General features: G+C 37.6%; 1 long non-coding RNA gene across 2 annotated transcripts in view; it reads left to right on the forward strand.

Annotated features, from left to right (window-relative positions):
* Window positions 1–27,217, forward strand: part of LOC144617410 (uncharacterized) — a 440,770-nt gene that overhangs the window by 198,534 nt on the left and 215,019 nt on the right. For both annotated transcript variants that reach the window (XR_013557894.2, XR_013557895.2), the window contains exon 3: window positions 14,211–14,300. This is a non-coding gene — a long non-coding RNA (uncharacterized LOC144617410). The remainder of the gene's footprint in view (window positions 1–14,210; window positions 14,301–27,217) is intronic.

Genomic DNA, 27,217 nt, shown 5'->3' on the forward strand with positions numbered 1-27,217 from the left:
AGCATATTGAAGAATTTCTAATAATTTTGGGTTTTACATAGAAAAACACTATTTTCTGGTAAAAAAGAGTTATATGAGCAATTCAGGTAAAAGCAGGTTTATTTTTTTTGCACCCAGTTGTGGGTTTTTAGAACTGATTTTAGCTGAACAAGCTACTACTCATGAGATTCTTGTCTGCTGAACCAGAAGAGTCATGTTGGCATCTGTCTGTTATGGACTTAAATATTTTTATGGGTGTAGTATGACTGGGAGTAAATTCTGCTCTTTTGCTCTTTAGCTGTCATCGATAGCTATTTGCTCATCTTCTAGTTTCTATGACTTGTTCCAAAGGCAGTTCTTGTGGTATTGGAAATAGGAGAACAGAGTACAACCCACAATTGGCCTCATTTAAAACATGTTCAACTAGTTAACCCAGTTACTTTTACAGTTTGGGTGACAATGTTTTATAATATTTGAGGAATATAAGGAAGCAATAAATATAATAATGGCTGACATTTGAATAGAAGCTTACTGTTTACATACACTTTCGTAATATATTATTTAATTTTCATAATAGCATGAGGTAGAATTATCTTGAACCTAGAACCTGACTTTAGTTTTCAAGCCTTATAATTGCTGGAATTAGTAGAAATGAGGCTTAGAGTTGTCCAGTGACAAACTTCAGATATAAAGTGTTGTGGCATGAGAGAGATTCTCCATTGTAATTTCAGAAGGGAAACACAAACAAATGGATAAACAGAAGGAGAGGGGCAAAAACTGACAAAGTGTATCTGAGGAAGAAATTCCTTAGTGAAGACTTAGTGTCTGAAGGAAATTTCAGCTTTTCTTTAGTTCGGATCTACTCTTTAGAATGATTCACAGAGGGGTGCCTGGGTGGCTCAGTCGGTTAAGAATCCACCTCTTGATTTTGACTCAGGTCATGATCTCACAGTTTGTGAGGAGGAGCCCCACATTGGGCTCTGCACTGACAGTGCAGATCCTGCTTGGGATTCTCTCTCTTTCCCCCCCTCTCTCTGCCCCTCCCCTGCGCCCTCTCTCTCAAAATAAATAAATAAATAAATAAACATTTAAACAAAAATATTCATATGTGTTTAAGTCTGATAGCTAGAAGTTGAATAATTGGCATCTTCAAATCACATGAGAGATTTAAGAAGTGACTCTCCACTCTTCAAGGTTGATGATAATGATGAAGGTTAATGTTTACTGAGACTTACCATGGATCACATACTGTGCTGAGAGATTTACCTGAAATGTGTCATAATAACCTGATGAAACAAGTCTTATTAAACTCCTTTTCAAACTAGGGAAAAGGAAGAAGCATAGCGAGATTGAATAACAGCTAGTAAGTGGCTGAGCTGTGATTGGATATCAGACTACCTGATGCCAAGGTTTGCACCTTTAATGTTTATACTACAGGACAGATATTAGAGACATCCTAGCAGACTTACTTGCACAAAAATACTACTATTTAGCAGTATACTCTAATCAGGTGAAATGCTTAAGTTTCACACCATAGTCACTGATTATTTATGTTAGTGGCCTTCACAAAGCAGCCTGGAAAACCTTTGTTGTGCAGGCCATTGGGTAAAATTCCATTTTCCACTGGACCACTGAGAAAATGTCTGGTGCCTTCATGAGGTAGCCAACATGACCAGAAGTGGGAAGGAGGGGAGCCTACACAGCAGCAGCTCTATGATCTCAGCGTTTGGCTTTGCTGTATTACTAATCATGCCTATTTTATAGATGAGGAGCCCGAGGCTTGAGGGCATTTATTTGTTGTTCATTTATTGTTTGTTTACTGGTTAATTTAATGTTTATTATTATTGGATAGCAGGGAACAGTGTTTTGGATTTTTGGATTTGAGGAGGTTCTCCTTAAGTATACATGGTGTCAAAGATAAAGGCCTGAAGACTCCTTTGGAAAGCTACCATGGAAACTCTGTAAACTCCGGAACATGAATCAATCTAGATAACCTCTTTTTTCCTTTAAGTTTTTATTTTAATTCCAGTTAACATACAGTGTGATATTAGTTTCAGGGGTACAATATAGTGATTCAACAATTTCGCACATTGCCCAGTGCTCCTCATTACAAGTGTGCCTCTTAATAACCATCATCTATTTCATCTATCCCTCCACCCATCTCCCCTCTGGTAACCATCAGTTTGTTCTCTGTATTTAAAGAGATTTAATTTCTTAAAATTCTTGTTTCTTAATTTCTCCCGCCCCCCCCCCCCAATTTGGTCATTTGTCTTGTTTCTTAAATTCTACACATGAGTGAAATCATATGGTTTTTATCTTTCCCTGATTTAGTTCCCTTAGCATTATACTCTCTAACTCCATCCGTGTCATTGCAAATGGCAAGATTTCATTCCTTTTATGGACAAATAATATTCCACAGTGTATATCTACCACATCTTTTTTATCCATTCATCAGTTGATGGACACTTAGGATGCTTCCATATTTGGATATTGTAAATGTTTCTATAAACATTGGGGTGCATATATCCCATTAATAAGTGCTTTTTTATATTTTGGGTAAATATCCGGTAGTGTGATTACTGGATCATAGGGTAGATCTATTTTTAAGTTTTTGAGGAGCCTCCATACCATTTTCCACAGTGGCTGCACCAGTGTGCATTCCCAGCAATAGTGGAAGAGGGTTCCCCTTTCTCTGGATCCCTGCCAACACCTGCTGTTTCTTGTGTTTCTGTTTTAGCCATTCTGACAGGTGTGAGGTGGTATCTCATTGTAGTTTAGATTTGCATTGCTCTGATGATGAGTGATGTTGATCTATTCATGTGTCTGTTGGCCATCTGGATGTCTTCTTTGGAAAAATGTCTGTTCATGTCTTCTGTCCATTTTAATTGGATTACTTGTTTTTTGGGTGTTGAATTGTGTAAGTTCTTATATATTTTGGATACTAGCCCTTTATTGGATATGACATTTGCAAATATCTTCTCCCATTCAGTAGGTTGCCTTTTAGTTTTGTTGTTGGTTTCTTTGTTGTGAAGAAGATTTTTATGTGATATAGTCCCAATAGCTTATTTTTGCTTTTGTTTCCCTTGCCTCAGGAGGCATATCTAGAAAAAAGTTGCTATGGCAGATGTCAGGTTACTGCCTATGTTCTCTTCTGGATTTTTATGGTTCAGGTCTCACATTTAGGGCTTTAATGCATTTTAAATTATTTTTGTATATGGTGTAATAAAGTGTTCCAGTTTCTTCTTCTTTTTTTTTTTTTTTTTTTTTGCATGTTGCCATCCAGCTTTCCTAACACTATTTGTTGAAGGCACTGTCCTTTTCCCATTAGATATTCTTTCCTTCTTTGTCAAAGATTAATTGACCAAATAGTTGTGGGTTTTTATGGGTTTTTTATTCTGTTCTTTTGATCTATGTGTCTATTTTTGTGCCAGTAGCATACTGTTTCGATTACTATAGCTTTGTGATATCACTTGAAGTCTAGAATTGTGATGCCTCCAGCTTTGCTTTCATTTTCCAAGATTGCTTTGGATATTCAGGTTCTTTTGGTTCCATACAAATTTTAGGATTGATTGTTCTAGTTTTATAAAAAATGCGGTTGGTATTTTGATAGGGATTGCATTTAATATGTAGACTTCTTGGGGTAGTACAGATTTTTTTTTAATATGAAATTTATTGTCAAATTTGTTTCCATACAACACCCAGCGCTCATCCCAAAAGGTGCCCTCCTCAATACCCATCACCCACCTTCCTCTCCCTCCCACCCCCCATCAACCCTCAATTTGTTCTCAGTTTTTAGGAGTCTCTTATGCTTTGGCTCCCTCCCACTGTAACCTCTTTTTTTTTTTTTTTTCCTTCCTCTCCCCCATGGGTTTCTGTTAAGTTTCTCAGGATCCACATAAGAGTGAAAACATATGGTATCTTTCTCTGTATGACTTATTTCACTTAGCATAACACTCTCCACTTCCATCCACATTGCTACAAAAGGCCATATTTCACTCTTTCTCATTGCACGTAGTATTCCATTGTGTATATAAACCACAATTTCTTTATCCATTCGTCAGTTGATGGACATTTAGTCTCTTTCCATAATTTGGCTATTGTTGAGAGTGCTGCTATAAACATTGGGGTACAAGTGCCCCTGTGCATCGGTACTCTGGGTAAATTCCTAGCAGTGCTATTGCTGGTGATAGGGTGGGTCTGTTTTTAATTTTTTGAGGAACCTCCACACTGTTTTCCAGAGTGGCTGTACCAGTTTGCATTCCCACCAACAGTGCAAGAGGGTTCCCATTTCTCCACATCCTCTCTAGCATCTATAGTCTCCTGATTTGTTCATTTTAGCCCCTCTGACTGGCATGAGGTGATATCTGAGTGTGGTTTTGATTTGTATTTCCCTGATGAGGAGCGACATTGAGCATCTTTTTATGTGCCTGTTGGCCATCTGAATGTCTTCTTTAGAGAAGTGTCTGTTCATGTTTTCTGCCCATTTCTTCACTGGATTATTTGTTTTTCAGGTGTGGAGTTTGGTGAGCTCTCTATAGACTTTGGATACTAGCCCTTTGTCCAATATGTCGTTTGCAAATATCTTTTCCCATTCTGTTGGTTGTCTTTTAGTTTTGTTGATTGTTTCCTTTGCTGTGCAGAAGCTTTTTATCTTCATGAGGTCCCAATAGTTCATTTTTGCTTTTAATTCCCTTGCCTTTGGGGATGTGTCAAGTAAGAAATTGCTGCGGCTGAGGTCAGAGAGTTCTTTTCCTGCTTTCTCCTCTAGGGTTTTGATGGTTTCCTGTCTCACATTCAGGTCCTTTATCCATTTTGAGTTTGTTTTTGTGAATGGTGTGAAAAAGTGGTCTAGTTTCAACCTTCTGCATGTTGCTGTCCAGTTCTCCCAGCATCATTTGTTAAAGAAACTGTCTTTTTTCCATTGGATATTCTTTCATGCTTTGTCAAAGATGAGTTGGCCATACTTTTGTGGGTCTAGTTCTGGGGTTTCTATTTTATTCCATTGGTCTATGTGTCTGTTTTTGTGCCAATACCATGCTGTCTTGATGATGACAGCTTTGTGGTAGAGGCTAAAGTCTGGGATTGTGATGCCTCCTGATTTGGTCTTCTTCTCCAAAATTACTTTGGCTATTCGGGGCCTTTTGTGGTTCCATATGAATTTTAGGATTGCTTGTTCTGGTTTCGAGAAGAATGCTGGTGCAATTTTGATTGGGATTGCATTGAATGTGTAGATAGCTTTGGGTAGTATTGACATTTTGACAATATTTATTCTTCCAATCCATGAGCACGGAATGTTTTTCCATTTCTTTATATCTTCTTCAATTTCCTTCATAAGCTTTCTATAGTTTTCAGCATACAGATCTTTTACATCTCTGGTTAGATTTATTCCTAGGTATTTTATGCTTCTTGGTGCAATTGTGAATGGGATCGGTTTCTTTATTTGTCTTTCTGTTGCTTCATTATTAGTGTATAAGAATGTAACTGATTTCTGTACATTGATTTTGTATCCTGCGACTTTGCTGAATTCATGTATCAGTTCTAGCAGACTTTTGGTGGAGTCTATCAGATTTTCCATGTATAATATCATGTCATCTGCAAAAAGTGAAAGCTTAACTTCATCTTTGCCAATTTTGATGCCTTTGATTTCCTTTAGTTGTCTGATTGCTGATGCTAGAACTTCCAACACTATGTTAACAGTGGTGAGAGTGGACATCCCTGTCATGTTCCTGATCTCAGGGAAAAAGCTCTCAGTTTTTCCCATTGAGGAGGATGTTAGCTGTGGGCTTTTCATAAAGTTGTTTACTTCATAAAGTTAAAGATGTTTAAGTATGTTCCTTCTATCTTGACTTTCTTGAGGGTTTTTATTAAGAAAGGATGCTGAATTTTGTCAGATGCTTTTTCTGCATCGATTGACAGGATCATATGGTTCTTACTTTTCTTTTACTAATGTGATATATCACGTTGATTGATTTGCGAATGTTGAACCAGCCCTGCATCCCAGGAATGAATCCCACTTGATCATGGTGAATAATTCTTTTTATATGCTGTTGAATTCGATTTGCTAGTGAGAATTTTTGCATCCATATTCATCAGGGATATTAGCCTATAGTTCTCTTTTTTCACTGGGACTCTGTCTGGTTTGGGAATCAAAGTAATGAGTCTGGAAGTTTTCCTTCCCTTTATATTTTTTGTGAAAGCTTGAGAAGGATAGGTATTACCTCTGCTTTAAACGTCTGGTAGAACTCCCCTGGGAAGCCATCTGGTCCTGGACTCTTATTTGTAGGGAGATTTTTGATAACTGATTCAATTTCTTCACTGGTTATGGGTCTGTTCAAGTTTTCTACTTCCTCCTGTTTGAGTTTTGGAAATGTGTGGGCGCTTAGGAATTTGCCCATTTCTTCCAGGTTGTCCAGTTTGTTGGCATATAATCTTTCATAGTATCCCTGATAGTTGCTTGTATTTCTGAGGGATTGGTTGTAATAATTCCATTTTCATTCATGATTTTATCTATTTGGTCATCTCCCTGTTCTTTTTGAGAAGGCTGGCTAGATGTTTATCAATTTTGTTTATTTTTTCAAAAAACCAACTCTTGGTTTCATTGATCTGCTCTACAATTTTTTTAGATTCTATATTGTTTATTTCTGCTCTGATATTTATTATTTCTCTTCTTCTGCTGGGTTTGGGGTGTCTTTGCTGTTCTGCTTCTATTTCCTTTAGTTGTGCTGTTAGATTTTGTATTTGGGATATTTCTTGTTTCTTTAGATAGGCCTGGATTGCAATGTATTTTCCTCTCAGGACTGCCTTCACTGCATCCCAAAGCATTTGGATTGTTGTATTTTCATTTTCATTTGTTTCCATATATTTTTTAATTTCTTCTCTAATTGCCTGGTGGACCCATTCATTCTTTAGTAGGGTGTTCTTTAACCTCCATGCTTTTGGAGGTTTCCCAGACTTTTTCCTGTGGTTGATTTCAAGCTTCATCGCATTGTGGTCTGAAAGTATGCATGGTATGATCTCAATTCTTGTAAACTTATGAAGGGCTGTTTTGTGACCCAGTATGTGATCTATCTTGGAAAATGTTCCATGTGCACTCGAGAAGAAAGTATATTGTGTTGCTCTGGGATGCAGAGTTCTAAATATATCTGTCAAGTCCATCTGATCCAGTGTATCATTCAGGGCCCTTGTTTCTTTATTGATCGTGTGTCTAGATGATCTCTCCATTGTTGTAAGTGGAGTATTAAAGTCCCCTGCAATTACCACATTCTTATCAGTAAGGTTGCTTATGTTTGTGAGTAATTGTTTTATATATTTGGGGGCTCCCGTATTTGGCGCGTAGACATTTATAATTGTTAGCTCTTCCTGATGGATAGACCCTGTAATTATTATATAATGCCCTTCTTCATCTCTTGTTACAGCCTTTAATTTAAAGGTAGTTTGTCTGATATAAGTATGGTTACTCCAGCTTTCTTTAACTTTCAGTAACATGGTAGATAGTTTTCCATCTCCTCACTTTCAATCTAAAGGTGTCCTCAGGTCTAAAATGAGTCTCTTGTAGACAGAAAATAGATGGGTCTTGTTTCTTATCCATTCTGATACCCTATGTCTTTTGGTTGGAGTATTTAGTCCATTTACATTCAGTGTTATTATAGAAAGATATGGGTTTAGAGTCACTGTGATGTCTGTAGGTTTCATGCTTGTAGTGATGTCTCTAGTACTTTGTCTCACAGGATCCCCCTTAGGATCTCTTGTAGGGCTAGTTTAGTAGTGATGAATTCCTTCAGTTTTTCTTTGTTTGGGAAGACCTTTATCGCTCCTACTGTTCTGAACGACAGACTTGATGGATAAAGGATTCTCGGCAGCATATTTTTTCTGTTCATCACATTGAAGATTTCCTGCCATTCCTTTATGGCCTGCCAGGTTTCAGTAGATAGATCCGTCACTAGTCTTATCGGTCTCCCTTTATGTGTCAGAGCATGTTTATCCCTAGCTGCTTTCAGAATTTTCTCTTTATCCTCATAGTTTGCCAGTTTCACTATGATATGTCGTGCAGAAGACTGATTCAAGTTCCGTCTGAAGGGAGTTCTCTGTGCCTCTTGGATTTCAATGCCTTTTTCTTTCCCCAGATCAGGGAAGTTCTCAGCTATGATTTCTTCAAGTACACCTTCAGCACCTTTCCCTCTCTCTTCTTCCTCTGGGTTCCCAATTATGCATATATTATTGCGTTTTATCGCATCACTTAGTTCTCTAATTTTCCCCTCATACTCCTGGATTTTTTTATCTCTCTTTTTCTCAGCCTCTTCTTTTTCCATAATTTTATCTTGTAATTCACCTATTCTCTCCTATGCCTCTTTAATCTGAGCTGTGGTCGCCTCCATTTTATTTTGCAGCGCGTTTATAGCATCATTTAGCTCCTCCTGAGTGTTTCTTAGTCCCATGATCTTTGTAACAGTAGATTCTCTGCTGTCCTCTATGCTTTTTTCAAGCCCAGCGATTAATTTTATGACTATTATTTTAAATTCATTTTCTGTTATATTGCTGAAATCACTTTTGATCAGTGTGTTAGCTGTTGCTACGTCCTGGAGTTTCTTTTGAGGAGAATTCTTCCATGTTGTCATCTTGGAATGTTTTGGAGTGGCAGGGAACTGCAGGACTCTTCCTCTGTATTGTTGGGAGTAACTTGTGTTGGTGGACAGGACCACAGTCAGACTCGTGTGTACCTTATCTTCCCCTCTCCCAGGGGCAGAACTCACTGTGGAGTGGTGTGGCCCCTGTCTGGGCTACTTGCACACTGCCAGGCTTGTGGTTCTGTTTTTATGGGATCTGGCGTATTAGCGATTGTGGATCCGCAAGGTGCACAGGGGCAGGAGGGGTAGACTCAGCTTGCTTTGCCTTCGGTGGTACGCTTGGTGAGGGGCCCTGTGGCACCGGGAGGGAGGTCGACCCGTTGGTGGGATGGATCCACAGAAGCACAGTGTTGGGTGTTTGCGGGGTGCAAGCAGGTTCCCTGACGTGAACTGGTTCCCTTTGGGATTTTGGCTGGGGGATGGGCGAGGGAGATGGCACTTCCCAGCGCCTTTGTTCCCTGCCAAGCTGAGCTCTGTCGTCCAGGGCTCAACAATTCTCCCTCCCGTTGTTCTCTAGCCCTCTCACTCTCCAAGGAGAGCTTATAACATTCCAGATATTAAGTCCCACTGGCTGTCAGGACACACTCCGTCTGGCCCTCCACTTTTGCAAGCCAGACTCAGAGGCTCTGCCTTGTAGGGTGGGCTGCCCGTCCACTGACCTGGCTCCCTCCCGCCTGTCTGTGTAGTGCACATCGCCTCTCCGCCCTTCCTACCCTCTTCCGTGGGCCTCTTGTCTACGCTTGGCTCTGGAGAATCTGTTCTGCTAGTCTTCTGGCAGTTTTCTGGGTTATTTAGGCTGATGTGGGTGGAATCTAAGTGATCAGCAGGACGCGGTGAGCCCAATGTCCTCCTATGCTGCCATCTTGCCATGCCTCCTCCACCTTACTCAGTAGTACAGATCTTTTAACAATATTTGTTCTTCCCATCCATGAGCATGGATGTCTTTCCATTTATTTTTGTTATCTTCAATTATTTTCTCGGTGTTTTATAGCTTTTAGAGTACATGTTTGGTGTAGGTTTATTACAAGGTATCTTATTATTTTTAGCGCAATTGTAAATGAGACTGATATCTTTCTCTTTCTGGTGCTTCATTGTTAGTGTATAGAAATGCAACAGATTTCTGTACATTGATTTTGTATCCTGCAACTCTACTGAATTAATCAATTTGTTGTCTATTTATTTTTGTTGTCTAATAGATGTGGCTAGAGCTAGTACTATGTTGAATAAAAGTGGTGACAGTGGATATCATTGTCTTGTTCTTGACCTTAGGGGAATAGCCATCATTTTTTTTCCATTAGGCATGAAGTTAGTTGTGGGTTTTCATATAACGTTTTTATTATGTTAAGTTATTGTCCCTCTAAACCTATTTTGTTGAGCGTCTTTTTATCATAAGTGGATTTTATACCTTGTCAAATGTATTTTCTGCATCTATTGAAATGGCGATATGGTTCTTATCCTTTTTCTTATTGATATGTATCATGTTGATTTATTTGTGAATATTAAATTACTCTTGCCAATATAGGAAAAAATCCTACTTAATTATGGTGAATAATTTTTTAAATGTGGGATTAGGTTTGCTATTATTTTGTTGAGGGTTTTTGCATCTACGTTTATCAGAGATATTGACCTGTAGTTCTCTTTTTTTGATGGTATCTTTATGTGGTTTTGGTATCAGGGTAATGCTGGCCTTGTAGAATGAATTTGGAAGCTTCCTTCCTCTATAATTTTTTTTAGATAGTTTGAAAAGAATAGGTATTAATTCTTCTTTAAATGTTTGGTAGAATCCTCCTGTGGAGCCATCTGGTCCTGGACTTTTGTTTGTTTGGAATTATTTCTTCCTGTTTCAGTTTTGGTAGTTTATGTTTTTAGGAATTTATCCATTTCTTCTAGGTTGTCCAATTTGTTGGCATATAGTTTTTCATAATGTTCACTTATAATTGTTTGTATTTCTATGGTTTTGGTTGTTATTTCTCGTCTCATTTGTGATTTGATGTATCTGAGTTCTTTCTCTTTTCTTCTTGATAAGTCTGGCTAGAGGTTTACCAATTTTATTTTATTTTTTTAGTTTACATGTCATTTATTTCTGTTCTAATCTTTATTATTCCTTTTTTTCTGCTGGCTTTAGGCTTCATTAGTTCTTTTTCTAGCTTCGTTAGGTAAAAGGTTAGGTTATTTTTTTTGAGATCTTTCTTGCTTTTGAGGTAAGCCTGTTTTGCTATAAACTTTCATCTTAGAACCACTTTTGCTACATCCCAAAGGTTTTGGACCATTGTTTTCATTTTCATTTATTTCCATGTACTTTTCTATTCTTCTTTTATTTCCTGGCTGACCCATTTATTGTTTAGTAGCATGTTGTTTAACCGGAATGTATTTGTGGTCTTTCCAGTTTTTTCTTTTGGTCGATGTCTAGTTTCATACCATTGTGGTCAGAAAAAATGCATAATATGGCTTCAGTCTTCTTGAATTTGTTTAGTCTTGTTTTGTGGGGTAATATGTGATCTATTCTGGAGAATGTTCCATATTCACTCGAAAAGAATGTATATTCTTCTGTTTTAGGATAGAATGTTCTGAATATCTGTTAAATCCATCTTTTCTAGTGTGTCATTCAAAGTCATTGTTTCATTGTTGATGATCTGTCCATTGATGTAAGTGGGGTATTAAAGTCTCCTATTATTATAGTGTTATTATCAATTAGTTCTTTTATGTTTGTTATTAACAGTTTAATGTATTTGGGTGCTTCTATGTTGGGTGCATAAAAATTTACAATTGATATATCTTTTTGTTGGATTGTCCTCTTTATTATTATATAGCGTCTTTGCCTCTTGTTACAGTCTTTGTTATAAAGTTTATTTTGTCTGATATAAGTATTGCTACCTGGCTTTCTTTTGACATCCTTTTGCATGATAGATGTTTCTCCATTCCCTCTTTTTCAATCTGCAGGCCTTGTTAGGTCAAAAATGAGTCTCTTATAGGCAGCATATACATGGATCTTATATTTTTATCCATTCTTTCTACCTGTGTTTTTTGATTGAAATGTTTAGTTCATTTACATTGAAAATAATTATTGGTAGATATGTATTTATTGTCATTTTATTGTTTGTTTTGTGGTTATTTCTGAAGATTTTCTCTGATCCTTTCTTGTCTTTTTCATGTTTTTCTGATTTTCTTTAAAGATACATTTGGATTTCTTTTTCTTTATTCTTTACATATTTATTACATGTTTTTGTTACATAGTTACCATTAGGTCCGTATATAACCTCTTCTGCATATAACAGCCTATATTAAGTTGATGGTTGTGTAAGTTTGAACTCATTCTTTACTCTTTTCCTTCCCACATTTTAGGTATATGTAGTTATATTGTATATCCTTTTATTTTGTGAGTTCTGCTGCTAATTTTTTTTACAGAAATACTCATTTTTACTGCTTTTGTGTTTCCTACTTCTATGCTGTTACTTTTTATCTATCCTTTCCACTCAAAGAGTCCCTTTTAATATTTCTTGCACGGCTGGTTTAGTGATCATAAACTCATTTAGTTTTTGTGAAACTCTGTATCTCTTTTCTGAATGATAGACTTGCTGGATAGAATGTTTTTGACTGCAGATTTATTTCCCATTCAGTGCGTTGAATATATCATGCTATTCCCCTCTGGCTTGCAAAGTTTCTGTTGAAAAATCCCTTGCTAAACTTACGGGTTTTCTCTTGTAAGATACTTTGGTCCTGCTGCTTTAAATTTTTTTCTTCGTCACTATATCTTGCTATTTTAATTGCAATATGTCTTTGTGTGGATTTGCTTTTGTTAATTTTGATGGGAATTCTCCATGCCTCCTGGATCTGGATGTCTATTTCCTTCCCCAGATTAGGGAAATTTTAAGCTTTTATTTCTTGAAATAAATCCCCCCCCCCCCCACCTTTTCTCTCTCTTTTTTCTGGAACTCCTATAATATGAATGTTATTACATTTGATGGAGTCCCTGAGTTCCCTAAGTCTATTCTCATTCTGCATAATTCTTTTTTCTCTCTTTTGTTCAGATTGCTTACTTTCCATTACTCTGTCTTCTAGGTTACTAATTCATTCCTCATGTCTTCCATCCTGCTGTTCATTCCATCAACTGTGTTTCTCATTTCATTTATTGAGCCCTTTATCTCTGCTATGTTATTCCTTATCTCTTTGTTAAAGGTCTCACTGATGTCCTCCACTTTCTTCTCAAGTCCAGTGAGTATTCTCCTGATCATTGCTTTAAATTCTCCATCAGCGATGTTACTTACATTTGTTTCACTTAGATCTTTGACTGTGGTCTTGTCCTGTTCTTTCATCTGGGACAAATCCCTCTGTTTTCTAATTTTGTCTAAGTCTGTGTGCTTGCTTCTGTGTGTTAGGAAAGGGTTGTACTGTGTGGTATATCCTGTTTCCCAGGGCCTGGCGCTTCCAGGAGTGTCTCCAGTATGTGCCGTGTTTGCTTTGCTATTTTGTCCTGTTCACTTTATCTTTCAGGCCAGTCGTCTGCACACGTTCTCTTTGCCTGATGTGGTCAATGTTTGGTCTCTGGCCTGAATGTGGTGCCCTTTATATAGGTGTGCTCTAGTCTGTTTGTGAAATGAAACCTATTGCCACTGTTGCTGGAACTGAGGCTCTGCAAAACCCCTGCATTGTGAGACATGGTGTGAGCAGAGGTTTGGGCTGGTGTTCTTGGGGAGGTGGTCTGCCACACTGGGACTGGGGCAAGTGAGACTGGGAATGGCAGTTCCACCAGAGCGTGGTAGCAGAGTTTGGTGTAAATAAATTAGGTAACAAAAGTTCATGCTGTGCTGGTTCCCGCAGGTGTCCTTCAGCTTATGCTGAGGGGGCTGGGGAAGGAAAAGGCATGGGTCAATTCCTTTGTTGCTGGAGGTGTCTCTCTGTGAATGCTGTCTCTCTGGGACATAACCTGAGATAAGCAAATATCCTCTCCACTGTATGCTCTAGGCACTCTTCAGATTGCTGTTTCCATGCTGTATGTTCCTGGGTTCTTTGCCTGCTTTCTCTTCAAGAGCAGTCCCGATGTCCTCAGGGCTCTCCCAGAGCCAAGCATGCTGACATTTAGAACTCCAGGCTTTAAGCCTTAATAATTGCAAAAATTCATGAAATTTGGCCCCTCTTGCTTTCCAAACCAATTGCTATGGAGATTCATTTTCCCCATGTGGGATTTCCTGTGTGCCAATCTGTCTCTCACCCTTCTCCATGACCTCTGCTCCCTCCACACTATGGTGCCCAAGATCCGTTACTGTCCCAAGCTGTGTCTCTGCCCTTCTTTGCTTATTCCATGTGGCTTCTTCTCTAATTTTAGTAGTGGATTTTGTTCTGCCAGTCTCGAGGTCAATTTATGGGGTATTTAGGATGATTTGATAGTTTCAGTTGTATTCATGGGATGACACAAGCCTAGGTCCTCCTATTCTGCCACCATCTTCCAGTCCATTCCATCTAGATAATTTCTTTAGAAAGTCAAAAACTTTCTGTATTCAGTTTGGTTCTAAAAATATTAGATTCTAATAGAGCTGAGCTATTTTTCTGACAAGAAAATATTCTTTTTTTTCCTTATAATGGTAACTTCCTTGTTTCTTGCCTTTTCAGAGAATGTGTGTTCTGTCAGCAGCTATAAAAGTACAGATCTGGGTGCTGATCAAGAATGTGAAGTGAGGCCTGAGAAAATGCAGAACTGAGGTAAAAATTTCCAGGAAGCACTGTAAAACCTATCATGATATTCTGTGGTATTTCAAATGCTTACAGAAAGGTGAACCTGAGGTGAATATGGAAAAGGTAAAGGCTCAGCTTAGTATGAGAAACAGAGAAGTCTGAAAAGCAAAATGTGAATTTTTAATTTCACTGTGGTATAAGGGTGGCTTTTCATTTTTGTTGAAAAGAGGACAGATTAGTGAACTTGTGTTGTATGAAACCTAAATCCTTTATCATGATCTTTAAGGCTTTTTGTCATTTGGCTTCACTGACCATATCACCTATGCTTCTCCCCTCACAGCACCCTTGTGGAACTGGCCTTTGTTCTCCTTGTGCACTTGCTTTGGATATTTATATTTGCCATTTCCTCTGCCTGAAATGGCTTTCCTGATGCTATTTATTTGGTGGCTTCATTCTCATCATTCAGGTCGCAGTTCAAATAGTATCTTTTTGGAAAGCCTTTGCTAGACCATCCTAATTGATCTTTGTGTTCCCTGCACCTCCCCCCATCCCCAACCATCTTGTGTGCTTATCCATGGCTCTCCTTTCTGGTGGGATACTGGGGAGATGATACTTTCTGGCACCCTTGCAGTTGGGCAGGACTCTGGGACAAGGTTTGGCCTTTAGGACATAGATGAAAGTGATGTGATTGTGCAGTCTCATCAGCCTTGGTGCTCTCCAGGTGTGAAAGCAACATGGAGGAGAACCCTGCTGATGTAAGGTGTAGAGGGGCATATATAAAGAAAAAAACTCCAACTTGTTGACTTATGACACTGAAATATTTGGGGTTGTTTGTTATTGCAATTTAGACCCTATCTGGTCTAAAAAAGAATCCTCTTTATTTTCTTCATAGCACCTTTGAAATAATCTCATGTATTTGTTACTAATCTGTCCTCTCTTCTAAACATTGCTGGGTGCATTAGTACTACCCAATAGGTAAGTATCTATGTTGTCTGTGGATCCCCATCTATCTTAAACAAGTTAGTTTTTTTTTCTCATCTATTTATTACTAATCTGTCTTCTCTTCTAAACATTTCTAGGTGCATTAGTACTATCCAATTGGTAAGGGATTAACTATCTACGTTGTCTGTGGATCCCCATATATCTTAAACAAGTTTTTCAGAACAGTCATTAGACATTCTGCTAACTGCTCTGGCACAAATCTGGTAAATAGGAGTTATCTATGAATGAACTAGGCTAGGTTCCCACTACCTCAGTCTCTCCCTGTCCTGGCTCATTTCTTCTGATGGAGGGAAGCACATAACTTGTTCCAGAAGGACTATTGACTGGGCAGGATCTGAGAGAACAGATACTGTTTCACATCCCTGGTAAGGTTCTCCTCCAAATGTGCATATAGGAAAGAAGAAGGTGGTGTTTCCAGAGGCTACACAGAATCTATTGTCCTTATTCCTCACCCTGTTCAGCTAGTAGAACTGATATCATCATAGGCAAGGGGAATATGGCGACCCTTGCTTTGCAGCTCACCAGCCCTACCTTGGGTATGTTAATTTAATGTGAAAAAAAAAAAACCAAAACTTTAAGAAATGGCTCCATTTAAAAAACGAAGGGGTTGCACTTGCTCAGAAGTTTCCAAACTATGGTCCTTGAGGTGCTGCAGGGGTTGGCAAGGGAAACAGATTATTGTAGGTTGGCTTTTGTCTGCTCTCCCCTCTCTTGCTCCCTCTTCAATCAATACAACTTTGTTAAAAAATCCATTTTATGGGGATACTATATAGTTTTTCATTTGAAAGGGATTTGATACTTGTAAACAAGTTTCAAAAAATCGGACTAAGTATTTGCTGAAGCCCCTTCTGCTTTTAATGTTTGGAAACTAGAAGCCTAGTATGTTCAAGGTACTATGCTGGGCATAGGGCATAGTGGGGCACATAGAAATAAAGAAGACATCACCCCTGACATCCAGATTTAGCAGAAGACAGAGACTTTTGCATGAATAATAGCAGGGAATGAACAAAGGTGGAGGGAGGAGAGGAGAGTACTAAGTATGGACTGTCTATGAAAATTACCATGATATGCAAGCCTTGCTGTGATTGGCCCTTTCTAGCCCCATCCCAACAGCATGGTTGATGATGGGGAACCTTCTCCAGGTCTTAACATAGGGTCTTTGTTGCTTCTAAATTGACTTTGGTATACCAGTTCCCCCATACTCAGCTTTTTTTCTTATTCATACATGACATTTTTTTGTCTGATATATTCCCTGTCCTCAGCAACTTTATTTCTTATTAAAAATGTTGGTGACACGTAACTTAGCAATTTCAATTAGAAGTCTAACACTTTTATAAAGACACAAATTTTCTCTAGTGTCAAGGGCATCAGAGATAAGAAATATTGACAGCTAAGGAATATCAAATTCATAGATTTCTCTGTCCCTGGCCACACAACTACCTTTGATGACTTGGATATCAGTGTTAATTTGTCTCATTTCAGTAGAGTTGTCTGATCTCCAAGGTTCCAATGCAGCCTCTGCCATTAACTGCCTTTGGATTTTGAGTTATTATTTTACTTCTCTTGACCTTCGTTTCTTTTGTGCACAAGAGGTTAGATATTATTGTCTTTATTGTATTTTAATGTTTCTCTTCTTTTCAGTCATGCATTTATTTATTAAAATTTCTGATATTTAACACAGGCAATATATTCATATGCCTTAAAATCCAAATGCTACAAACATATACAGTAAAGGTTCTCACTTCCATTCTTGTCATCCATTTTCCCAGTTCCCACCCCAGCCTTCCCCATAGATAGCTATTTTTATTCATTTTTGGGGTCTTCTTACAGAAAATCTTCCTGCAAATACAGTCAGATATAATTATCTTGTCCCCCTTGTTAAAAACACAGTATAAGCACAATGTATACACTTTCTGCACCTAAAAACATATCTTTTTTTGGATATAATGTGCCTTCATCTCTTTGTCCTGCTGGTTAGCATTCCATTTTAATGATACAGTTTAATATATTTGGTGTCCTAATGATAGCTATATGGGTTGCTTCTTATCTTTTGCTATTATAACTATGTCATAGTAAGTTACATGGTGCCTGTGTCATTTCTAATATATATAAATGTACCTGAGAATAAATCCCTAGAAGTGGGATACCCTAGGTCAAAAGGTGTATAATTGTTTTAACTTTGTAATTTTTACAGCTATTGTCAAATTACCTTCCACTGACATTGTACTACTTGACCCTTCTGCTAGGATTGTATGAAAGTGCCTTGTATGAAATTGCCATCAGAATGCACTGTCAGACTCTTGGATTTATGCCCATCTAGTAAGTTAGATACGGTATCTCAATGCAGTTTTGATTTGCATTTCTCTTTTTATGATTCTGGTTAATCATCTTTTTAAATGTCCAAGAACCATTTATGTTTTAAGATTCTGTTCTCGATCCTGAGATTTGTCATAGGCTTATGGCAAAACAACTGTTTCTACTTTAGTTATCCACAGCTTCACTAAGCCATGTCCCCAAACTATGGGTGCTCTTCTCCAGCCTTCTCATTGATTTTACATTTGGAAACAATATTCTTCATCTTCCCCTGTTTATCTCATTTTAATTCAACATTATGCATATTTTGGTCTTTCTATAGAATTACTTTCCAGTAGTAATTCTACTAGCCAATATCTCCTAGCTGATATATTCACTAGGATTATTTTATTACTACACAGTTCCCTACAGTCTTACTCACCAAAAACAAACAAATAAAACAAAACCAAAACAAAAAAGAAGAACAAAGAAAAAATGAAGACTTTTCCTTATTTTTGTTCAAATTCAAGAAGACTGGATATTCTTTCACTGAAGAGAGAGTGATCAACACCATCAATGTGAGAAGTTTTCCTACAGCTTTTAGGCTGATAAGACTATTTGCACACAGGTAGTGTGTAGAGGCATTTCTTGCATCTGGATACAAATGCACAGTGACGTTGTAGAGAGACTTGGCAGAGGATTGATACGTAAGAGTCCTTGGCAAAAATGAATGCATGGAGAAAGAGATTGTGGGGGTGTGGTGGCATCTGCCCTCTACATCCTGATGCAGATCCCTCTCTTAACTTTGTTGGCTTTAAAGTGTCTGGGTTTTGATACTGGACATGACACGATATCCATATCCTCTGGCTAAGGGCTTTCACAGTTTAAACACAACACCTTAGCTTTCCTACATAGTAAGCACACTGTCACATTATTTACAGAGTTAATAGCATAACACAGATCATTTTGACAGAAGAAATGTGGCCCAGGGCTGGCTTGATGGGCATGTGAACTGAGCAATTGCAGAGGCCTGGGCTTAGTAGGGCCTCATGCTTGTTAGTGTTCTGCTGTGTCCCTGATGAAATTCTTAGTAATTTTTGAAAGAGGGGGCTGGTCCCTCATTTTCAGTTTGCCTAAGCCCCACAAATTATGTAGCTGGTCCTTCCTCATTTGACTTGAGGTAAGATTGCCTGAAGAATCAAGTCTGTTTATAGAGCAGAGTCCATTGTATTAGTGTTATTCATGAAGCATCTGTGAATATATTTCCTTCCATTAAGGTGACTGACACTTCTGTTTGTAATTTTGATTGGAAGTGACAACAGAAAAGGATGTATATTTATTTTAATCTTTTATAAGTGATGTTAGAAAGAAGACCAGATACAGGCATGAAGAGCAAATGGATGTGTACAGTATTTTCCTTGTGCTCCTGTGCTCCAGAGAACACCGTTAAGATCTGTTTCAAAACTGTACTAAGCATAGTCATTTCCTTCCCATATAGACCTGCTCGGTATCATTCTTGCATATAAATTTAATTTAAAATCTTAATTCAAGTTACTTGCAAAGAGAATATCCATAAAGACTTGAAAATTCAAATTTTCCTCTTTGAGCCTAGAGATTTTACTGTTTTTTTATTTCAAGACTTACTTTATTTTTCAAATTTTTATTTAAATTCTATTTAGTTAACATATAGTGTAAAGTTGATTTCAGGAATAGAATTTAGTGATGCATCACTTACATGTAACACCCAATGCTCATCCCAGCAAGTGCCCTACTTAATGCCCATCACCCACTTAGCCCAACCCCCACCCACCTCCCTCCATCAACCCTCAGTTTGCTCTCTATAGTTAAGTCTCTTATGGTTTGCTTCCCTCTCTCTTTTTCCCCCTTCCCCCATGTTCATCTGCTTTGTTTTTTAAATATCACATATGAGTGAAAATAAATGGTATTTGTGTTTCTCTGGCTGACTTATTTTGCTTAGCATAATCCACTCTAGCTCCATCCATATTGTTGGCAAATGGCAAGATTTCATTCTTTTTGATGGCTGAGTAATATTCCATTATAGAAAATATATGTATACACACATATTATACATATTACATATATTATATTTATATAAAATTTACATATTATATGCATATATGCATACATACATATATATACACATACATACATACACACACACACACACACACACACACATATACACCACATCATCTTTATCTGTTCATTAGTTAATGGACATTTAGGCTCATTCCTTAATTTACTATTGTTGATAATGCTGTTACAAACATCAGGAGAACCTAGAGCTTTTGCCATTTTTTGTTAAGTGGTTACAAAACTGTTCAGTACTAAAGTAACCTTCCAAATTAAGATACTCAAAAGTTTAACCTGAAAGTATTCTAAATAATAAGTCCATTTCCCTTCTTTGAATCTACAAATTTAAGAAAAGTAAATAATCTATTCAAAGGGTAAAGCTCAAAGCAAGCCTGTGTTGTCATGTGTTAGGATGAAACAACAAGCATGACCTTTAGAGGCAAAAACAAAGTTAGGCTAACTTCAGTTAGGGATGCTATTACACAATCAGTTCCCTGTGTCATAATTGGAAATGTGAGAACCTATTTACTAAAGAGAACTCTCATCTCTCTTGGAGCCCTAGGGCAGGGAGGAGTACATGCAAAGTCATTTTTGTTTCTACCAATCAAGACCTCTTGGTTTGAGTACAACCATTGTGCTACAGCCTGTGACAGATGCCAGTGATTTATGATAACATTGCTTTATTCTGTGTGTTGTTTTGCTCCGTGAGATTAAAAACCATAACAGGGAGAGAGTTCAATTTTGTAATCAGTGCTTCTAGCTCAGATGTAATATTACTTTTGAAAACTCCTCAAATAAATATTGCTGGAAATCCTAGAAAGCCCCGTTTATGCCAGTGAACTGAAGACATAGGTCACTTGTCTTCATCTATAGAGGCAAGATGGAAACTGTGGTTGAGGTATTGTCTTTAGAAGCTGATCTTTTTTTATCCATCTAAATTATTTTGAATTTAATCCATTTTTCAACTTAGTTAACTCACCTTATTAAACTTTAATATATTTTAATGGGCAATGTTTTGGTTGTCTTGTTATCTCAACAAGAGGTATTGTTTTTCAATGTCCTGTAACTTTTAGACACATCTAAACAAGCGGTAGTGTGAATTTGTTCATTCGATCTGATTCTACCATGCTCTGTTTATAATAATAATTAAGAATTTATTGCCTTAGACTTGCAGCTGGCTCAGTCCAGCAGGAACAGTTAATTGAATTTCAAGTGCCCAGAGTCTTTTTGCTATGAGAATCTGTTCTTGAATGAGACTACATTTGCTGGGTTATTTCATTGAAGCTACTCTTGGGGAACTTGACCAAATAATCGCTGTCTTTCACCAAATCTCAGTTAAAGTTGGAATAGCAGGTAAAGGAAGATGGGATGGTGGGAAGTCCTGTAAGTGTTATGAATTTAACAAGTTAATCAAAATTTAATGCATAATATTCATGGCACTTTGGGTTTCTTGTGCATATTAAGCCCTTTACATGCATATGTTCATTTAACCCTCCACAGAACCTCATATAGTATTACCAGGGAGGTGAGAATTTGCCTGAGCTCATAGAATATAACAGTGTTGCAGTTGTGCCTCAAATCGAGGTCTGACTCCAAAAATCCAGGCTTTTAGCCACTTGTCACTTAAAATTCCTAATACGAAAACCGAATAATTTTTATTGGGTCCTATTAAGGTACAAGTATTCCCTTCAAGTCTTCTGGTAAATAAATAATATTTTTATATCACAGTCCATTTAGGTTCCACTTAGTTCTCTCTTTAGTGTTTTTTTATTCCTTAGTTTGCTCTTCTTTGTCTTTTCTAAAAGACAGATACTCTGCACATGTACATTATTGCTTTCAGGGGGAGAAGTACCCTTCTTGGTAATTCTAATTTTCACCTATTACAAGCCGCGAAATATGAACAGCACTAATTGTACCAGAATATCATTTCCATTGCTAGATATAATAAGTTTAGGGGCAGTTATGCAATTCAGAGCATCATCATCATTTTCATCATGATCAATAATAACAGCAGCTTTTATTGAGCATTGACTCTTTACTGAGACTTACTCTAAGTGATTATGAATATTGGCTTTAATCCTTACAATGCCTGTACAAAATAGGTGGTACCACTATTCTTGTTTCATAGTAGGTGAAGCTGAGATTCAGAGTCAAGTAAATTTGTCCAGGATAACGGAGAAAACTCATGACTTAAGAGTTGGACATCCTGGACTCCCATCTAACTCTGTTTCCTACTAACTTCTAACTTTGTAGCATCACTGATTTTGTTTATTGTCTCTAGGCTTATAGTTTTGAATTATGAAAGTAGTAAAATTTCATGAAAGATAATTTGGAAAATATATAAAAAATACCCATTACAGGAAAATAGTCACCTATTTGGTGGTACTAACCAAACACAGTCACTGTTATATGTTGGTAGTATTATTTATATATTTAGCAATGCAGAGAGTTGTTTTCTTTTTTCTTATCCTTTTAAAAATAAAGTTGCAATCACACCATATGTAGAATTTTTTAAAAATAGACTTTATTTTCTAGAAATGTTTTAGATTTACAAAAAAAAAAAAAAACCTTTGGAAGATAGCAGAGTTCCCATACACCCCACACTGAATCTCCCCTACTACTAACACCTTACATTAGTATGATGTATTTGTTAAAATTAATGAACCGATATTAATATATTTTAAAATGTTATATATTATTATAATGCCCATATTTAATCATATTTCCTTAGTTTTTTTCTAATATCCTTTTTCTGTCCAGGATCACATACAGGACATCACATCCATTTAGTTGTTATGTTTCCTTAGTTTCCTCTTGGCTGCAACAGTTTTTCAGACTAACTTAGTTTTTGATGATCTTGGCAGTTGTGAGGAGTACTAGCTAGGCATTTTAAAGAATGTCCTTCTATTAGAATTTACCTGATTTTTTTTCCCCCATGAATAGACTGGCATTATAGGTTTTGGGGAGGCAGACCACAGAGGTGAAGTGCCATTTCCATCACATCATATCCAGGCTACGTCTATCACCATGCTGCTGACCTTGATCACTTGGATGAGATAGTGTTTGCCAGGGTTCCCTACTTTAAAGTTAATCTTTTCCCCTCTTCCCACATTATATTCTTGAGATGGAAGTCACTTTTGTACAGCCCATTCTTAAAGCTTGGAAAAAAAAAGTTTTTTCCATATTGTTGTACAATTTGCATAAACATTTTTTTAATGCCTACCTACCATCCCATGGCTTACTAAACTACTTCTTTATCATTGGACATTTAGGTTGTTCCTTTTGTTTCTTTTTGTTTCTTTTCAAAAAGAATCTTATAAGTCGGATTATAGGATTAAGGGTAGAAACATATTGAAATTCTTGGAGCATATAGTTCCACCAAGGAATTGTACCAGTTTACACTTGCATTAGCAGTATATGAAAATGGGTCTTTTACTTGCCCCTCTGTGCGTTGCTTACTATTATTTACCTTTTTGGTTAGGTTTCTGGCAAAATGGAATTTTACTGTTATTTAAATTTTTTTTTAATATTTATTTTTGAGAGGGAGAGAGAGAGAGAGAAAACGCAAGCAGGGGAGGGGAAGAGAGAGAGAGGGAGACACAGAATCCGAAGCAGGCCCCAGGCCCTGAGCTGTCAGCACAGAGCCTGACACAGGGCTCGAACTCACAAACCATGAAATTATGACCTGAGCCAAAGTCAGACGCTTAACCCACTGAGCCACCCAGGCACCCCCCCCCCCCCACCCCTTTAAAAAAAAAATTTAGTACTGTTATTTTGTATTGATTTTATGATTACTAAAGCAGACAATTTCCCCATGTATTTCTTGACTAGAGCTTCATCTTATTCACATGTATGATTAGGATAATAATGTCTCTAATATGTGAAAGAACTTTGAAAGCTCTGGAGTCCTAGATAGAGACCAACCATCAACCGTTGTAAGGAAGCTTCCAAAGTCCCTTTCAGGCCTTGAGGTTTTGAGCTGTCGCCAAGGGTTTGCCAAATGTAAATGCTGACAATAATTTTAAGGTAGGAGAGTTCCAAGTAATAGGGCTTGTTATCATATAACAAATTTGACTTTGGGAAGGATGTGGTAGCCTTAAGTTATTAAATAGATGAAAATTGTCAAATGTGTCTAGTAGGTTGTGAAATTGGTAGTTCATATAAAAATACTTAGAAAATATATAAAAGTCTGCATGATCAGACAAAAATGGAAGTGTGGTGGTTTCACAGCCTATCTCCCTCCTTTTTTACTCATGGGATACATTTGTGCATTGACTGTTTAGTTAACCCCACCCCAATCTTTGAGGAGATAAAGGGCAAAAGTGGTATGAATGGGTTTTTTCAAGAAAATTAATTGGAAAAAATAGGAACCACATTTATCTGGTACCTGATTCCTGCAAGGGGGTGGATTGAGGTATTCAGTATAATTAAACATTTTAAAGTGTAATGTGTTTGGTCACACTGTTAATCATATTGATACACAAACATTGGCATCAAAAAGACTCGGATAAATTAATTACACTTAGGCTGATACAAATGCTGAGTGGAGGGAGGCCACGGAAATAGTAGCTGATCCTCTCTAGGATGCAGAAATCATTGGTCTCAACTCAGGCTCTCAAACATACCACAGACTGGGCAGCTTAAACAACAGAAGTTTATTTCTTACTGTTCTGAAGGTTGGGGGTCTAAGATCAAGGTGCTGACAAAGGTGATTCTGAGGACTCTTTTAGCTTGTAGGTCCTCTTTTAGCTTGTAGAAGAGAGGACCTCTTCTTTGTGTGAGTGTGGAGAAGGAGAGAGGAAGCTCTCTGATGTCTTTTGTTATAAGAGCATTAATCCCATCACAAGGGCCCACCCTCATGACCTCATTTAACCCCAATTACCTCTCAAAGGTCCCATCTCCAAATACTGCCACACTGGATATTAGGGCTTCAATATACAAATTTTAGGGGACAACATCCAGCCTATGACATCATCTGATTGTTAACGTGGTGTACTTATGGATGTGGGTACACACCACACAAATACACATATCATGTACACAAAAGGAAAAATACATGCTAGATCATGGTCAGTATATTAGTTACTTTGGTTATTTCCCACTTAGGCTAATGTATCAGGTCTTTTTGTTTGATTAGGTTCATTTACTAGTGCACATGAATGTTAGTAACTAACTAAACAGTGATTTATCCTATAACAAGAAACCCACAGGTAGATGTTGCTGGTTGACTCAACAGCTTGAGGCTGTTAGGGCCGAGGCCTTTATAATTCTCTTGCCTTTTTTTTTTTTTTTTTTTTTTTTATGGTTGCAAGATGATAGCTACAGCCACCTTCCAGCTCTTATATCCATATTCCAGTCAGGAGACAAGAAAAATGGGAATGAGCAAATGGGATATATTAGCTGAGTCTTTTAAGGATTTTTCTAGAAGCCCTAGTCCATGACTTCAGCTTATGTTTTATTGACCAGAGCTATGTCACATGGCTACCATTAACTGAAGGGAAAACTGGGTAACAGAAGTTTTATTTGGGGACTGAGTATGCCCTCTAACATGTGGGTTCTGTTAATAAACAAGAAAAGGAAAGTAGGTATTGGTTTAGAAGTTAGCTGTGTGTGCCATAGCTACATCCCAAGCACTAAAAAAAATTGTGAATTGACAGACCCAGCATCAATGTGTAGATAACCCTCTCACAGGACAAAACAGCTGCTTAGGAAATTCCTACCCCAAAGAGATGTTTAAATAGTATATCTTCAAAGGAAACTTATTTAAGGGATTGGGGGAGACAATCTACCTTACACACTGGCGTCTTCATTCACAGGACAGCCACCAGTTTAATCCAGTTTAACCTGAGGAAATTTTGAGGTGGTTGGCAGATGTGCTGTTTCAAGACTGCTTTTTGGCTCTCCTAGTGATTCCTGCTTCTGAAGCACACTGCTTTCTTTCATTCAGAGACATCTTGTTCTTGTCTGAATCATTACACCGTGACTCATCTTGTGTTGGCTCCTTGTTGGGGTTTCATGAGGTTATCCAAAAAATTGCAGGGATAAGAGAAACACTGAACTGCTGAAGATTAACAGCAGGGTGTTAAGAGATATGAACCATTTGTACATCTTTCAGTGTCATACTTAGCAAGTCAAGAGTTTTGCATTTGTAAATCAATGAATAGCTGTTCCACTTTCTGCTATAAGAAAGATGGAAAGGAAATCACCTGCTTCTTTACAAAGCTGGGGTTTTAGATCACTGTGGTTGCAGTGTGTAAGTTTTTTGAGTTCTATGTATTGTGAGTTATGTGGAGGATGGAATAGAAGACAGCAACACTCAGCTGGGCATTATAGTAATCCAGGTGAAGGTTATGAGAGAAAATTGCAGATTCTTGCAAGGAACATAGCTGGAACAGAAGGTATAGGATGTGGCTACTAACAGGATGCACAAGAAGGAAGAGAGGGAGAAGAAAAGTTAGAGGGATAAGTCAAAGTTGATTCAGGCTTTAGGACTCTGAATCTGAGAGAATGGAGCTGACACAGGGGTCAGGGAGACTCAGTAGAACCTGTTTGGTGGTAATAGGAGGGATGATGTGTTCTGTCTGTGCTCCTTCATACGCTTTGTGGAGCAGGTGGAGGATGGCCATTAAAGTGCTTAGTTGTAATTCTTTCTACTTCATGACAACATTTGATTTGAATTTTGAATTCAGATCCATTGGACAGTGTACTTAAAATTCACTCTACATTAAGACACAGTAAGAATTTGTATTCAATACCCATCTCTTCCCATTATCTCCCATATGCCTAAACCCAAATTAGCATATACTCCAGAAAGGGGCAACTTAAACTGAAGTGTTTTAAATGCATTTCTCTTTATTGTGTATTTTAGGTTTAAAGGGACATTTTTTTTACATTTGTCAAATTGCCAGCCAGCTTTCCCAGTTCAACAGTCTCCAACTGGCTTTGATCACTATGGATAAATTGCTTGTGAAGCAACCTATGCACATTATTCTGATGATCATCCTTTAATATATTCAGTTGGCAGAATGATGTCTATTAAAAACTGTGAAGCCATTCTTAAATGATGTAAAATACTTAAGGTATATGAAGATGTTTGGCTCCTTTGATAAGCACCCATACTTTACTCCCCTATGATTCCATATTTAAGTCGGTCCAAGGAGTTTCAGAAAATATTATTGAGGCAGGGAAACAGAATTGAAGTTGATTTCTTTCCTTCTTTACTCTGGCCTCATCTTCTGATATTCCTGTCTCTCTACACGGGCTATGTAGTGGGACAGCAGCTATATGTTTGGCTCCATCACATTTGTGCGCTTAGACCATAAAGAGGCTAACAGGAATATCAATTTTCCCTGTCCTATCATTCCTGCTAGATTAAAGCACATCAGAACAGGAGTCTCGCTCTGTGTCTCTCTCTCTCTCTGAGGACCCTTAACCTCTCTATATATAGCCCAGCTAGCAAGTGTTTACGTCTTGCTCAGCTACCAGTGTACATGTTTCTCAGCTGTATCTTGGTACTAGTTTATGTTCTCTTCCTTGTTCATTTAAATATTTTAAAA

The sequence above is a fragment of the Panthera onca genome, chromosome C2 (assembly GCF_046562875.1).
Source record: "Panthera onca isolate mPanOnc1 chromosome C2, mPanOnc1 haplotype 2, whole genome shotgun sequence".
Taxonomy (NCBI): domain Eukaryota; kingdom Metazoa; phylum Chordata; class Mammalia; order Carnivora; family Felidae; genus Panthera; species Panthera onca.